We start from the raw sequence: 16675 nt of genomic DNA, 5'->3' as shown, positions 1-16675 counted from the left end.
TCTGATTGGTGGAATTTTCTGAACAGCATCTGGGTAATGTAGTCACCACAAATCCTACTTTTAAACATATTTTTATTTTAAAGAAGCTGCAATGGAAAACGGAGCGAAAAGCAAGCCGAGTCGAGGCGAGCCGAGGCGAGTCGAGCCGAGTCGAGCTGGTACTGGTAATGGAAAAGCGTCATAAGTGTTACTTTTTTTTCCACCAGAGGATTCTATTCATGGTTGTAGTTTTTTTTTTTCTTTAATTACTTAATATAACTCTTTGTGTGTATGAATAATTAATGAAACCGTTTAATGAATTGTTAATTTTTTTTACTTATTACTTTAATAGAAAGATGCATGTCACTTTATTTTTTGATAGATTGTCTATTGTTAATAGCGATGTATGGAGCACAAATCAGCTTTCTGTAAACCAATACCACAAATTTACATGACCAACTGAACCTGATGCAAAATCTGCTTGTAAACTTTAATATCAAACTCAAATAATTATTTTAAAATTCATTGGCTGTTTGCAATAAAATACTTATAGTAACACTAATGGAATTGTTGTCAAACTGCTCTGAGACCTGAAGGTCTCCTAACATTGTTAGAGAAGTCCAGGAGGAAGGTGGAATGGAGGTAGACCAGGGGGCGAGATGGAGGACCAGGTCCATGTAGAGGAAGACTGGAGACTGAGGCAGAGCAGGTGACGACCAAGGCGGTGCAGGCAGAGCTGGTGGCCAGTGCGGCGCAGACTGGACCGTAAGGGCTGAAAATCCCCAAGGCGGGGCAGAAGACCACTTTAGCAGAGTAGACTGGCTTGAAGACCCCCACGGCAGATCTGGTAGAACTAGAGCCCAACACGGCTGATCAGGCAAAACTGAAACACAAAGCCCAGAGAGGTTAGCGTTGTCCACAGGGGCCATGTCAACCTCTGTGGTCGCATCAATACAAGACAGCCAGTTCAGATACTACCTCTGCAGTCGTGTCGAGGCAAACAGGAAGTTCATAGGTCACGAGGCTGGACTCTGGGACAGGAGCAAACTCTGGAGTGGACTCTTGAACTGGAGCACAGTGGACGGCCCAAACACACCAAATGGTCATTGCAGTGATGGGGAGTACAGAACACAAGGGGACACAAGCGCAGGCGGCAGCAGGCTTTAGACCACTGAGGCCAGTTGGCTCGATGGCGCTGTTCCAGGGATGCGGTCTGCACGCACCGACATCAGCGGTGTCCTCCTAGCTGGATGGCAGTCTCACTCGCCAAGGAACTACCTTAATGGCTTCATGTGCGCCATTTATATCGACCCGAAACTCTGGTGTGGCAACCGTGGCGGCTGGAGACTCGGGTGTGGCGGCCATCTTGTGAACAGGCTCTGGTATGATAACCACAAAACTGGGAGGCACTAAAAACACAGCGCTAGCGACCATTAAAACTGGTCATGCTGGTGACTGTTGGGCTAAGCTCAGTGGCCATCGGAACCAGGATACAAGTCTCAGGGATGCAATACCACAAGACATGCAAGATCTAGTGAGGAGTGATTGATAAACTGGCTTTATATAGGGTGAGAAAATGAGACTAATGAGACACAGCTGAAAACAATAATGGAATATGAGTCAGGGCAAAGGATGATGGGAAATGAAGCATTTGATGGAATGGCAAAAGTCTGTGATGGAGTGCCCCCTGGTGGCTCTCAAAGGCACTCCAGCTGGAGATTGTGACAGGAATGTGTACTGCAAACAAATTAAAAATATAGTTCTGAAAAGTATTTCAAACAGTCTTTTGCTCCATTAGCTACATACAGTATTAGATTGTCCAAAAATGGGTGTTGTGCAGTTTTGTGTACAAATAGTCTTAACTCTTGCTAGTCTGTTGAAATATTGAATAAACTGAAGTTCTGAAAGAGAGATTATGTTGCTTTTGCTACAAGTGAAAACAAACACCAAAAAAAAAACAAAAAAAAATCCCCTGATCTGATACTTGAACTGAAATTACAAACCTTCGCCAAACATCATTGCTGTTAATATTGCATTTACCTGTCAGAAATACCAAAACTGTCTTCCCCCTTTCTCTTTATATACACCCCAATTAACACAACACCTAGAGGAACACAACATGGCGTAATGCCTCTGTCCGGGTTGTAGTTTCTCAGGCCTTTGTCTTTTTTTGGACACTAGCTGCAGTATTTCTCACTATCAGACCAACTCTTGCAGTCGAGGTCCAGCTAGTGGATGTCATGTGAGAAAGCTATGTGTGTGTAGCTGCCACTCAGAACGGTCCAAAGGTTTGCTTGAGTGATGCACAGCTATGAAAACTCTCTCTGGAACGAGAAAATGGCAGAAATTAGTGAGTGTGGTAAAATTTATTTTGTAGAAATGTGTTGGCTAAAGACAGAAGTCTAACAGGCTTTAGTAATGTATGCAGTCCGGAGTTCCTGCTCTGGTGTGACATTCCCAGATCCGCTCGGGAGAACTTGGCGGCATGTCCTGTGTGTACATTCATTATGTCTCTGAATGGCACTGAGGATTCAATTATAAATGTAAAAAATTCTGTGCAAGAGGATTGAACCTCCCTTTTGAACCAATTAATTTTCATCTGGTGAATACAAAAATAATATCACAAAATAACATTATGCTAACACTGCTTGTGACATCATCACATCAGTTGCTGTCGTCGAGGTTTGGAATTAGCATCTGGTGTCAGAATGTGTCCTAAGGTGTTCAGATGTAGAAAAGACAGCAGACAATGTTTAGAAAAGGTAAAGGAATATCTTTTCGGCTGGAACTGCTTAAAATAGAACTGAGGCGATGCGTTTCCTGTTTCATTATTGACAATGGCAATGTTCTCTAATGACCATAATTTAAAACAGCAATTTTTATATTTCATCACCATTCTCAGTGAAAAGAAGTTCAATTTAACATACTTTGAACTTATTACGAAAATAATATACTTTTAAAAGTACAATTAAATAAAATTATAATTTAAATTTATAGTTGATGTATTCATAGTTTAAATTAAATTCAATACAAATGACCTAACTTTGTTTATTTTTTCTTTAAAATAGATCTTTAATGAAAAGATCTTTATGAAATGTTATTCTATTTGAAATAGGGTAAAAGTGTACTGTTGACACATTTATGGTGCAACTAACATAAACAATGTAATTTCTATTGAAACTTGTATGTCATGTATTTAAATATATTTTTAATTAAACATTTGCAATGAAGTTATGATTTAGTATATTTGAAGTAAATTAATTTTAAATTATAATCAAGAACTTTACATGTGCTCTAGACAACATTAAAATAAGTGCACTTCTTTGAAGCACAAGAAAAGATTATTAAAACAATGATTTTAAATGTGCTTTAAAGTAAAAATTTTATTTGACAAAACAAAGTGGACTTTTAAAAGTGTTCTTAAGTGTGTTAAGAGAGTAAAAGGGTACTATCTCTTTACAATGGACACTTTAGTGCCCTTTCGATTGATTATCTATAATCTGGGAGTAATTTTTTAATTATGCTTTTAAGATTTGAGATACACTATAAGTGCACATTGGACTCGGTGCACAAGATGATGCTTGTGAGCGTCGCCGATGTGAGTGTGTGCATGATTACTTCCGCTCATACTCTTCCAGTCTTAGCAACGTTCACATTTACTGCAAAGAAACTTATATATGAAACTTGACATGATATAATGAATGTTTTTTGAATTTAAAGAGAAGGTGGTGGTCTATCACAGACGAAAGAAAATGGTTTTTCAGAGACATCATGGCCGCCATGCAAGGGCCCCGTCATGTCATGGCCCCACGCCAGAGTTCACTGACATCATGGATGTTTCCCTTTGATATTGTTTGGAGAGGGTCTATATGCCCGTTCTGGTTTTGTATCGTGTTTAAAGGGGACATATCATGAAAATCTGACTTTTTCCGTGTTTAAGTGAAAACCCAGTAACTTTGTTTTGATAAGTCTTTTTCTGCAAGCATGTAAACAAATAAGCTGATCAGAGTTCGCTCTTCATACTGACATAGGAAGGGGATCTTATTATAATATTACCGCCGCTTAATCTGCATGTTTCCACCCACGGCGCCGCCATTTGGTTTACACAAGCGACAACAGTGTAACCAGTTCTAACGCAATGGCAAAAGTTCCAGCAAAGCATGCAAACTGTTCTATTGCACAAACGAGCACTGAACACTATTTGACCAAAAAATCTCACAGCTGTCTTATAAAGACCTCAGGGAACTTGTCTAAAAGTTAAACATTGATGGTAAATGCAAGTCAATGAGTGTGAATAATTGCAACTCCACAACAACTACATAAATGTATCCACTTACCATTCAGAAACGTCCAGGTGAAGTCTAAAAGTTGAACCTATTCCTGAGTCTCTATGTGACTGTACGTTCACACCGCCGCCGGCGAGAGCGGCAAAATTCGCTCTCGCCACCCTGCCAGCGACGCCGTGGAAAGATTCGTGGACGCTCTGATGCTCTGACGTAGATCGAACGCGTGGTCATTTTTACAACTGTATTTAAAGGGGCCACAAAGCAAACAAGCATGTCGATTTTTATTTTTGCAGAAAATTGACAATTATAGTGACATGTTTGCTAATGAAATAAACAAACTAAAAGCCATTTGTGTGGTGTGGCTTTTGTGTTCATGGTTAAGTGCTATTATAATTTGCATTCCGGCTGAAAAACAAGCGTTCTAGCGCGAAAATATTGCCTATAAATACTAGTGTTGCGCGCCTTATCAAATTCAAATGATCAACCTCCTCAATTTTGCTTGGGAACTAATGTGGTCGGAACCAAAGTTTACAGGACTGCGTTCTCTGGACTCCTCTCAAACGGAGCACTTCTATATTCCGATTGGTTGCCGCCGGTTGCCGCCGAACCGCGTCATTGCTTATTACCATAAAGTTGACCTGACTTCAACTCTCCTCGCCGCTCTCACCTTCCAAGACGCGCCGTGCCGCTCTCGCCGGAGCTCGCCGCCGGCTCTCATTGACAATGAATGACTTCCGGCCACTTTGACGCTCTCGTCGGCGGCGGTGTGAACGCACAGTAAGGCTGCACTCCGCTACTGATGCAATGATTGAGATTGTTGTTATTGTATCTGAAGCTCGTGTAAAGGCAGGGACACACCAAGCCGACGCCGACGAACTAGCGCCGATGAAAGCCGACTGTGTTGTCGCCTCTCGTCGGGGTAAAAAGCTGCACTTGAACACACCGAGAGAACTACAGCCGACTGTCAGCTAGAAGGCGCGCTCTGCGCCTGCGTGTAAATGAGACAACTGTCTATTTCTGCAGATATATTAGTCTATATTCGTCATTCAAAAAAGGAAACCGACGCTGCAGGCTGCAGATACACATACTGTAAACAAAGCAGTGCGTGCTTACCGTTTTGAATATCAATCCTGCAGAACACTTTCTTTATTCCACTCCGCTCATGTTAATATTAAAATATTCGCCAAGGAACACTCAGGTAAGATGACGATCATGACATAACATAAGAACAGCCTTCTATCTGTACCGTTTTGACTTCTTTGCTCGCTGTTTTGCTTTTATTCTCGTGCACTGACTCTTTCACTAAGCTGAACAGCCAATCAGAGTTCTCTCTTTCCCAGACGGCCCGACGCCGATTCAACATGTCGAATCGGCCGAAACAAAGCCGACGAGGTCCAATTTCAGCCGAAGGTGCGGAACACACTGAGGAAACTTAGTCGGCGGACGCACAAAAACTGCCCGACGGCCGGCCGTCGGCTTGGTGTGTTCCTGCCTTAAAGGATCGTCTCTCTTCTGAACGGAGGCGGGGAGCAGCAGCTCATATGCATTTAAAGGGACATACACAAAAATGGCAAAAAGTTTTTGCTCACACCCACAAAGGGGCAAATTTGACAAGCTATAATAAATGATCTGGGTGGTATTCTGAGCTGAAATTTCAGACACATTCTGGGGATACCATAGATTTATATTACTTCTTGTGAAAAGGGGCACAATATTGGTTCTTTTGGTCATGTGTTTCTCAGTTCCTTTTCTCATTGTTTCATCTTCTTGATTGATTTTTGGTGTGTCTTATTTAGTGATTAGTCCTTGTGTATTTAACCCCACTTGTTTGCCTAGTTACCTTGTTGTGTATTGTCGGTGTAACCTAATGTTTGGTGGGTCTATTATAGTCAAGTCTTTGTTTTGTTTTTTTGGTTCACTTTGGATTATCTTCAATAAAGCTGCACATGCGTTCGTCAATCTTGCCTTCAGTTGACTGATTTTTACATGCATAATGTCTTTCCTTGTTTTTACATAAATTGTTTTGCTACATTTTATTTGAAAATTTAGTGATATTTACAGTAGGCATACTTGGTTGGGGAATAAGACATTGTGTATGTGTATGCACCATGACTCCAAGTCAATTTTCTCTTTGTGGATTGTAAAGTCTATTTCAGTCATTCATCTGACTCAAACATGTGTGATATAACAGATTCTATAAACAACTATATAAGATCATCTTCGGCTTTCTCCGCTCTCAGCACTGGCGCCAGACGAAGCCTGAAGTGTAAATGCAAACACTTGCTATCGGAAATATGTACAACATGGCGGCCATACGTACCTATCCCAATTCAATTAATCACTTATTTTTTTCACAACAAGAGTTTTAACAAGAGTTTAACACATCATCTGTGGTGAATTTACTTAGGAGCCATGGCCCCTGTGAGGTCCTTTGTGTCAATTAAAAGATCAGGAATGCTAGGAGGTCAAGTATCTACCACTCCATTTTCCAGCAATAACATTCCCTCACACCTCAAGCTGTTTGTTTAGGTCAAGATTCAGATCCTGCATCTGTGCCACCTCTGGCAAAGTACACAGGCAAAGAGGCTCTTGGGTAATCCTTAAAAAGAAATGGAAACACACACACACACACACACACCCACACACACACACACACACACACACAGTGTGTGTGCCGACACCTTTTATCTGAAGCAAACTTTACATGTAAAGACATGTAAAGTTAAAATCCAAATAAATAAATGACCAAATAATGACCCTTAGATGCACTGGATTGTAAGGTGGTGTCTCACAAAATCAGCATTAAACTAATTAAGCATAAGAACCATGTCATGTCTGTCACATTTAATGTCCATAATGATGGTATAGTATTATTTTGGTATTTTGATGGTGCCCTTTAGACATTCTGTTGAATATAAGTAACTTTGCACCTACATGTCAAAAAACTGTCGATAGAGTATCAGTATAATATTAGTAGACTAGTAGGGTTAGGGTTAGAAGAATAAGTTGACATGTATTTGCAATGTTACATATAAGTCTACAGAATATTTAAAGAGAACCATCAAAATAAGGTGAAATCATTTTTTCCACCCTTCAGAACATAATATCAAAGTCTCATTAAATCAAGATCACGTGGAGGCCGTAATGTTGCAGAAAGCTTTCTCTAGTCATGGAAGTACAGCTTTTATTGATTAAAATGGGGAAAGAAAGGAATCTACAACATTCAAATTGTTTCAATATCCCAAATCAAAAAAAAAAATCTTTACTGTAATTGGCAAATATTCAAGAGATCCACACATTTCAATTGGAATCTATGTGATCGTGAATTTGGTTTGAGGGTGAACAGAAAGCGTCCAGTGTGAGCTGTGCTTCATACATCGCCACACTACTGATAAAAGAGAAAACTGACCTTTTTTGCCCTCAATTTAGCTGGAATTTCGCTATATGATTGCATACTAATAAAATGAATGTATAAGCAAAAATTTTTTTTGAGCAAGTAAATAGGGACAATTTTGTCAAAAATTTGGGCAAAATAATGACTTTTTATAATGCAAGAGAAAAGCCCTTTAAAGTTCTCTCGCGGTGCGAGCAGTTTCATTCACACACCAACCCCCCATCGCTTTCTTTCTCTCTAAAGTTACACACTTTCTTTGTGTCATCAGACAGACATCAATAACGGATTCAGTTTTGGTGTCCAATTTCATGTCTGGCGCGTTGTGCGTCACTAAGAGTCTGTTTTTATCACCAAATCCTCTGTGGAGCCGAGAGGACAGCGACAATGGAGTCATCCAGGTTAACTTTTCTTTTGTGTTCCCGTCTGCAAAGCACAACACAATACATGACTATATATCAGGGCTTAACCTGTCAGAGCCCTCCTTCTGTCCCTGCGACACGGCAAAGATGGATCACCCCTGGCCAGAGAAAAGATCTGCTGCTGCTCAATGGCAGCTGGATTGTTTTACAGGACAATTAGGCCTGGCCTTTGTTCGGATAATTACAGTGGATTTGAAGCAGACCAGCCCCTTTCAGGTCACGAGGACAACCTTGACACAGTCATTACAGGAACGCCCAGTGATGATCTGACGCTTAGATCAAGAACTGCAAGTCTTTTAATCCAACATGTGGCGCTGCAGAATGTTTCCTCAAGCACCGAGATAAGAGTGAATCTCACAAAAAATTTCCGGTCACAGGTAAATAAATAAACAAACAAACAAATATATAAATACTGTCTGGCCAGGTTCATTTATTCATAAATCATACAATTTTATAATTGTAAATCATTTGTATTCATTATATTTAAAAAAAATGTATAACACAATATGAAAATATAAAACGAGCAATCGTGTATTCAAGTTTAATCGTTAAATCGTCATCAAACTCAAATACTACAGTTATCTAAAAATATTTACAACTTAAATAATATATAATTTTTTCGTATAAAAGTAATGATGAGTTTATTTTACTTTATTTTATTATTATTTATGAAAGCTGAGGGAGGAAATGTTACAATAAAGAAATCTAAACCTGCTTCTTTTAAGTATAATATACTGTACATATGTATTCATTCTTCTGGCTTTGGGGTGAAATGTGATCCAGACATTTTTTAGAGTCACTAAAGTAACTACACTGTAAAAAAAATATTTTCGAAAAAGTTGTACTTTAAACAAAGTATTTTCTTGTAAAACACACTCCAATAATCTATTTCAGTTTTTCTACTTCAATGATTCACATTTAATTCAATGTTACTGGGCATTTCTATGTAATTGTTTATGAAATGTATCATTTTTGAGTGAAAATTGTTTCAAAGTAAATCCTACACATTTTTTCCAGTGTCTAGAAAGTGCATTTTAAATCTGTGTAATCTTATTGTAATGTAATTAATAATTAAATTTTTGCGATCTGTTAAATGTCTTGTATTGCATTTTTTTGTATTACCCACCGTTTTCGTTTAGCGCATAAAAAAAAATGTATTGTAAAAAATAAATAATATAATCTCCTGAAAATACCAAATAAAATTACAAACAAAATATTTTTAATATCTCCAATGTGCTAGATAGAGAGTAAAGCAGACCCGCTTTTCGGATGTTTCCAAAAAGATCTCAATAATTAATGTCTGATCATTAAAGAAATCTTTCAGGGCTGCGTTTTTCAATAACACCGTAAGCTTAAGTGGATCGTAGAAGCATTGGCACCAGTGATCTCTCAGCTCATGATGCTTTCACTTATGGACATGCAATCATTTACAAATAATATGTCATAAAGTCAATTTTCATCAAAAGAAAAGGTCTCCACAGTAACCAGGAAACTGTTATTGTCATTAGTAGCGAACAAACATAGTATAAAAAACTTCAGACCCACACAAAAGAATAAAAGCAAGAGTTTATCAATTCAAAGAGTCATATTCTACCTGAGTCATGCCATCAATAAGCACTTAATCCTCCGTCTGTCAAGCAAACCCAAGCCACTCGAGACTGACAAACATATCTCAAGTCCTTCTGTATGTTTGAGCCGAGCCTTGTTTGGGTGGTGTACCTAACTACACCAACAGCATTATCACACATCTCCAAACACATACGATAAGTCATAATTACCTCTACTTTGAAGCTCTATCAAAGGCCCAAGCAGGTGAGTCAACATTGTTATTCCTCTATAATATAGATATTAGCGGTGTGAACATGATCAATGATTGATCTAGGCTTTGTAGTGCTTGCAGCACTGACTCACAAGAGTAACATAACACCAGCACACTCCATATTTACCTGCACATCAGATAAAGCAGACGGAAAGTGTAAATTGTATGTGGGAGTGTTGCCCTAGATTTGCAGGTGTGCTTTTGTACAAGAACGCAGAGAAAATCACACAACGTGTAATTAAAATCCAATTCTCCCTGTGTATGTGGTTTGCAGAAGCAGGCATGGTAAGGTAAGTATCACTTTTACTAATGCTCATACCCCTTGCCCTTCTTTCAACTTGCCCCAATTACATTACAATTCAAATCATGTGGTTGTTGAAGATAGTTGTGCTATCACTTGATCAGACTCAACTTCATCAAATGGCCCTAGCCACCACATACGTCCTGGAAACTACACAGAACACCCTAATTGAAACACATTAATTCACCCAAAAAATGAAAATTCTGTCATTAATTCCTCAACCTCAAGTTGTTCAAAACCCATAAGACTTTCGTTCATCTTCAGAAATGGAGATCTTTTTGATGAAACCCCCCCAAAAAACACGCATGCATCGTGGTGCTCTAGTGAACGCTCGTCGGAGATTAATATTTTGTAAATAAATCTGTAAATTCATGTTTTTTTGCATAGTTGCGTAGACTGTCAATGTAGGGTAATAAATCTCTCAGATTTCATCAAAAAGATCATTTGTGAAGATGAACGAAAGTCTTATGGGTTTGGAACGACTTGAGGGTGAGGAATTAATGACAGAATTTTCATTTTTGGGTGAATTAATGTGTTTCAATTAGGGTGTTCTGTGGGTAGGTTTAGGAGTAGGGTTAGTTTAAGGGGACAGAATACATACAGTTTATACAGTATAAAAACCATTACATCTATGGAGAGTCCCCACAAAGATAGCGAACCAGACATCTGTGTGTGTAAGTGTGCACAGATAAATCTTTTGTAACAAATAGTGCAATGTTCCATAAATTTTTTTTTTTTTTTTAATTTGATGCTGATTTTAACATTTGGTTACGATCCACAACATACAATCGTAATTACATACAAAGTGGCACCAACGCCAAAAATTCTCACACAGAATGTTCCTTTCTGATAAAAAACTTGATGGGTCAAAGCTGATCGGTAATTAATTCCTCTGGCCTTTATCAAAGAGATTAATCAGATCTACATAATAAAACTTCACATAGGCTGATAACACTATTTTTGATTAATGTGTATAGATGAAGTGATATCTTCTCTAGGTTCATTTAATTGATTTTTTTCAAAGAGGTGAGAGACGAGTAGCGAGAGAGTGTGGAAACAGATACTGCCTCTGTCAGCTCATAATGGTAAAAACAAAGCTGTTTCATTGTGATTAATATGTCGTTTTGGGTGCAGGGGCAGAGGTTAGACCCTTTGCACCACAGCTAGTTTTTCAAGCCCACCTGGTGCAGGGCTTAGAACCAGTGAAAGAGAGAGAGATGCATGAAAGGGAAACTGGAAGAGCGAGGGCCAATACACATACTTGAACACATTTGATTCGTGCTGATTGGAGTGTAGTTATGTAGTTGCAACCCTGTTGTATCAATTACACCCATGCTAAATGACTTGTTTCGCTCTGAAAATGTTTGTTTTCTGGCTGGTGCAGATGTGGGAGTGAATTTGATGATAAGCAAGAACAATATGCCTCACAGGCAGCTGTACAGAGAGATCATATTCTTCTGGACAGAAAAACACAAAGAGAGAAAAGAGAAAAGAACATGGAAAGGTGGAGAAGAGTGAAATATGGATCCTTGTGGAAAAGAAGTCTGCTTAATTGAACTGAATGTGCACTTGTAGTGTATCCTTCAAATATTAAAAGTATATTGTAGGGGAATTACAGTTAAACCACATAAAGAGACCAGTATGCTCAATGAAGACCAGGTGTCAAAGTTGAAGTTCAATCAGTTGACAGAGATTTACTCAAGACAAAGCTCTTCACACTTCAAAGACCATAGAAAATGTGTAAGAGGATCCAGCCTCAAACTGACTAAGGATACATAAACACTAGTACTTACAGTCATATGGAAAATCAGTTGATGTCATTCCTACAGGTTCAATATAAAGCAGCAGCATCCGAACATGGTATACCAACCCGATCTCACGGCAATACGTACGTATTTTACCTCGCGGCTAATTCGTATGAATTCATACGACCTCACTCGTACGAATTCGTACGATTTTTGTTAAATCATACATATTTTACAAGTTGCCAAATTCATATAAATTCATACGAATGACCTACCCCTGACCCCACCCCTAAACCTACCTGTCCCTGGGGTTTAGACAAATCGTTCAAACTTGTATGAATTAGGCACCTCATACTCACTCGTACGAATTTGTATGAATTGGTAGTGAGATAGTGTTGGGTGTTCTGTTCTTTACACCAATGAGACACTATCTTTGACACACTTTGTCCTATATACACGTAAGAAACTTGTAAGGGTCAAGGGTGAGTCATAACTTCCGTAAGGACTTTTCTCATCTGGGATGCTGTTGAACTCTCCTGGACACTATTCCTATGGCATGGTCACATGCCTCTAATAATAATTGTATAAAGCATAGGCTGAGTTTTTTTCCGGACTGGAACAGAACATGAAAACTACATCCATACTGAGCACTGATATAAACTTCTACACATGATTCACTGTCATAGTTTAACATATAGTGACAAATTGTGGTTTAAATCCTAAAAAGAATATAAAAGATATACTACGGCATTTACAAGTACAATGCTACAAGTACCATTACTGAACCAATGGTACTGCCACTTTTTTGTTGGAAAAGTCTCCTAAGGAATGGTGATTTCTCAGTCTTGGGTTGTCTTTTGACTTTGAATCTACTGTGCAGTGAACAAAATTCAAGTTCGCAACACTTTTAAAATTATAAGCGCAACACTTTTGTTTTTGCCCCCTTTTTTCATGAGCTGAAATCAAAGATCTAAGAAGGCCAATACACAAAATGCCAATTTCTCTCAAATATTATTAACAAATCTGTCTAAATCTTTGTTAGCGAGCACTTTTCCTTTGCCGAGATAATCCATCCACCTCACAGGTGTGGCATATCAAGATGCTGATTAGACGGCATGAGTATTGCACAGGTGTGCCTTAGGCTGGCCACAATAAAAGGCCAATCTAAAATGTGCAGTTTTATCACACAGCACAATGCCACAGATGTCGCAAGTTTTGAGGGAGTGTGCAATTGGCATGCTGACTGCAGTAATGTCCACCAGAGCCGTTGCCCGTGATTTGACTGTTCATTTCTCTTCCATAAGTCTTCTCCAAAGGCGTTTCAGATAATTTGGCAGTACATCCAACCAGCCTCACAACCAGAGACCACGTGTAACCACACCAGGCCAGGACCTCCACATCCAGCATCTTCACCTCCAAGATCCTCTGAGACCAGCCACCCGGACCGCTGCTGCAACAATTGGTTTGCATAACCAAAGAATTTCTGCACAAACTGTCAGGAACTGTCTCAGGGAAGCTCATCTGCATGCTCGTCGTCCTCATCGGGGTCTCGACCCGTCGTCATAACCGACTTGAGTGGGCAAATGCTCACATTCGATGGCGCCTGGCACTTTGGAGAGGTGTTGTCTTCTCGGATGAATCCCAGTTTTCACTGTACAGGGCAGATGGCAGACAGCGTGTATGGCGCCGTGTGGGTGAGATATTCGCTGATGTCAACGTTGTGGATCGAGTGACCCATGGTGGCGGTGGGGTTATGGTATGGGCAGGTGTATGTTACCATGACCATCACCTCATGTTGCAGCATGATAATGCACGGCCCCATGTTGCCAGGATCTGTACACAATTCCTGGAAGCTGAGAACATCCCAGTTCTTGCATGGCCAGCAAACTCACCGGACATGTCACCCATTGAGCATGTTTGGGATGCTTTGGATCGGCGTATACGACAGCGTGTTCCAGGTCCTGCTAATATCCAGCAACTTTGCACAGCCATTGAAGAGGAGTGGACCAACATTCCATCCAAATAGGCCTTTTGTGTACACACAAAACGTATTTGATCTTTGATTTAAGCTCATGAAAAATGGGAGCAAAAACAAAAGTGTTGCGTTTATAATTTAGTTCAGTGTATTTAGAATCATGCATATAGTTGAGTCATCACTGTGGACAAAGCAATCAGCAAGTATTATTAATAAAATAATTAAATAACGTTTTTCTGAAATATACAATATACTATAATGCTGCTTGAATCATAATCTAAATGAATTACTAAATTTAAACTAAATTTAAACTAAAATTAAAATTTAAACATCACTGTGGCTGGACTGTGACGCTATTTTCTTCTGGAAACAAACTTTGTTGCATTAACAAAACATCATACGATAAACATCGTATACATTCTAAAATTATGCTGATTACTTACGAAGCACTAAATGGTTTAGCTCCCCAGTACTTGAGCGAGCTCTTAACGCATTATAGTCCTTCACGTCTATTACGATCTCAAAGTTCTGGCCAGTTGATAATACCTAGAATGTCTAAATCGACTGCTGGCGGTAGATCCTTTTCCTATTTAGCACCAAAACTTTGGAACAATCTTCCTAACATTGTCCGGGAAGCAGACACAGTCTGTCAGTTCAAAGCTAGACTAAAAACACATCTCTTTGACCTAGCATTCACATAACACTCTATAGACTTCTATAATTCAATATTAGGCTGCTTAGATTAGGTCAGCCGGAACTGGGAACACTTCCCTCAAATCCTGATGTACTCGTTACATCATAAGAAGAATGGCATCTACGCTAATTTTAGTGTCTTTGTTTATCCCGAGGTTTTCCCGCAGCCTGCCGGATCCAGGCCGTTTCCAGATCTGACGAAGGACTTTCGCCTGGACCCGATGACAATGCAGTGCTGAAGTGCCAACTAGCCTCTCCCTATGGAGGATCCCTATACCACTCTTCAGATAAAGCGTTGTGGAATTTTTCGGTTCGTGTACCTACCCAAAGTGATAAGATAAAATAAAAATTCTGCATCAAAATTTATAGACAAGACAAGTAGTTTGTTTAGGCATGGTTTGTAAGGAATTACAAACCTGCGCACATATATTCAAACGCACATAACTATAGAATCAATTCTTAATGTGCAAGTGAACGCCATCAGCGTCTATCACAGGTTCACGTTTAAAGTCTGTTTAGAGAGAACGGTGTCGTCTTAGCGGCCCCTAATCTAATAACAAATGATCATTTAGACGGAAGTGAATCAATCAAAACTAACTTTAGCTGGAAAAAACATTTTTCAAGAACCACTATAAAACCAAACCAATCTCTGTTACCTTAAATTATATGTTTATCTCTGTAAAGCTGCTTTGAAACAATCTACATTGTTAAAAGCGCTATATAAAATGAGGATGACTTGACTTGACTTGACATTATTTTCCTCTTTTCACTGTAAAGCTGCTTTGAAACAATCTGTATTGTAAAAAGTGCTATATAAATAAAGGTGACTTGACTTGACTTGAAAATTCTTACCCTGCAGAGAGAAGCAATAATGTGTTTGTGTCTTTTTTCAGTTCATTATGCCAATGTCTTCTAGCCTCCACGAACTGAAGGTCAGGCCTGCATTGGTTTCATTCATTTGTGCTTTGACAATGGCCTCATGAGAAGGGCCGTTATGTCTTTCTTCATTCACAGGGCACTTTCTCCAAACCCCAAACAGCTTTACAACCTTTAATGATCATCAATTACTGGCCCATTTTGCCTATCAAGCAACTCTTAGCCACAAAGCAGACTAAAAATTAACTCTATTGAGGAGCCCTGAGTGTAATTGGCTACCTGAATGCCCCGGCACAAAAGACTAGTGGGGACGGCTACTTAGCCAAATGAGCTGAATACTGTTTATGGGCTCTTAAATACACTTCTCACTGGCAGCACAACAATGCATTGACCTCTCAACTTTAGCATGACCTCTCTCAGTCTGTGTTAACTTCAAACCCTGAGCGTCCCCTCCCACAGCTGGGAGTTGTTATGATAGCCAATAAAAAGACAGCCAGCCAATGAAGGCCCAGCCTACGGGCCCCTCAGAACAGTCTGTAAGAAAACATAGAATGGACCAGAGGCGTTAACTCATTAACAGCCTTTGTTGTGCCAAAATGGGTATCATGCAGGCTCTTGGTGAATGGGAAATGGGCTAATGACCTGAAAAGCGACTTCAAAAGGCGTTACAAACCAGATGAATGCATCCTTCCATTACAGAGTCACCATTTCAATAAAGCAGTTGCTCTAAGAATGTTGACGTCTTTCAAACCGTTTAATATGATAATTCTCTTTTGCTAAAGAGAGTAAATGTGAGTTTGAATGGACATTGTGCTTTGAGAGGTTTGGGTATTGAGTTTTAACCTTGTTCTTTTTTCTCTATATAGCTCTTTATTAGCTTGACCAACTATTAAGAAAGCAAATGTATAGATTTCTCTTTCACTTGCATATGAGAAACATGATGTTTCTCAAGCCAGAAGTCTGAAATTGTTTAGTATCCAGTGACCCAAAGCCATCCTGAACCACTCACTGTCTCCCAGATTCTCAAATAATTTTCAAAATGCTTAGGCATTATGTTAGTGTTGATTGAACAGCAAAGTGGTATTACTTGTTCTTTCAACTTGTAATGGGTCCATTGAGTTATTTTTCTTTGTTTAACACACACACATACGCACGCACGCACGCACACACACACACACACACACACAC

The sequence above is a fragment of the Siphateles boraxobius genome, unplaced genomic scaffold, assembly GCF_051911475.1.
Source record: "Siphateles boraxobius isolate OS27281-9 unplaced genomic scaffold, OSU_SipBor_1 65, whole genome shotgun sequence".
NCBI lineage: Eukaryota > Metazoa > Chordata > Actinopteri > Cypriniformes > Leuciscidae > Siphateles > Siphateles boraxobius.
The sequence above is the reverse complement of the archived record's forward strand: the minus strand, read 5'-3'. Positions refer to the sequence as shown.